General features: G+C 40.3%; 1 non-coding gene across 1 annotated transcript; it reads right to left on the bottom strand.

Annotated features, from left to right (window-relative positions):
• Positions 1-457: 457 nt before the first annotated feature.
• Positions 458-529, bottom strand: Trnag-ucc. The gene has a single exon. It is a non-coding gene; the product is annotated as a tRNA-Gly (tRNA).
• Positions 530-807: the final 278 nt, after the last annotated feature.

The raw sequence follows: 807 nt of genomic DNA, 5'->3' as shown, positions 1-807 counted from the left end.
GCTATCTGTGTGCCTATTCAACCACTACAGATTCTACGAGTTACAGGCTGAAGGGCACCAAGGTTCAGGGAAGGAAAACAAGGGAACATAAGCAGAAAGTCAAAGATGTGATAAGAAAGGTTGAAAGAGAGAAGGAGGAGGAGGAGGAAGAGAAGGAGGAGGAGGAGGAGAAGGAAGAGGAGGAGGAGGAGGAGGAGGAGGAGGAGGAGGAGGAGGAGGAGGAGGGGGAGGTGGAGGAATAGGAATAAGAGTAGTAGTAGGAGTAGGAGGCGGTTGAGGAGGTGGAGAAAGATGACGAGGAGGAGGAGGAGAGGGAGGAGTAGAAGTAGAAGTAGGAGTAGGAGTAGAAGGAGCAGGAGGAGGATGTATTTTATAGTTACGTGTATTTTCACAAATGTAAATTATATTGATTCTGCCAACTAATAAAGATCTGCAGGAAAAAAATCTATCTTTCAAGTGCGATGGCCGGGAATCGAACCCGGGTCAACTGCTTGGAAGGCAGCTATGCTCACCACTATACCACCATCGCGTGAAGGAGAGAGTTTTGTGTTGTTTATATGTCAATTTATATGTGTTTGGGCTTGTTTACTTGTATTTTTGTTAGTTTTTAGAGAAAGTCACTCATTGATACATAAATAGGTATACTTTGAAATATATTTACAATACATATGTTTAGATACATATAAAGACACAGTATAGAATAATTACACATTTATATTATTAGAAATCATTTATCTATCTTAAACCAATCAAAATATCAATCTTAAACAATAACAGGTAGCCTAACCCAACCAACATATGAATGTA

This window comes from Portunus trituberculatus, chromosome 33, assembly GCF_017591435.1.
Source record: "Portunus trituberculatus isolate SZX2019 chromosome 33, ASM1759143v1, whole genome shotgun sequence".
Lineage (NCBI taxonomy): Eukaryota > Metazoa > Arthropoda > Malacostraca > Decapoda > Portunidae > Portunus > Portunus trituberculatus.
This window is presented reverse-complemented; position numbering and strand designations above follow the sequence as displayed.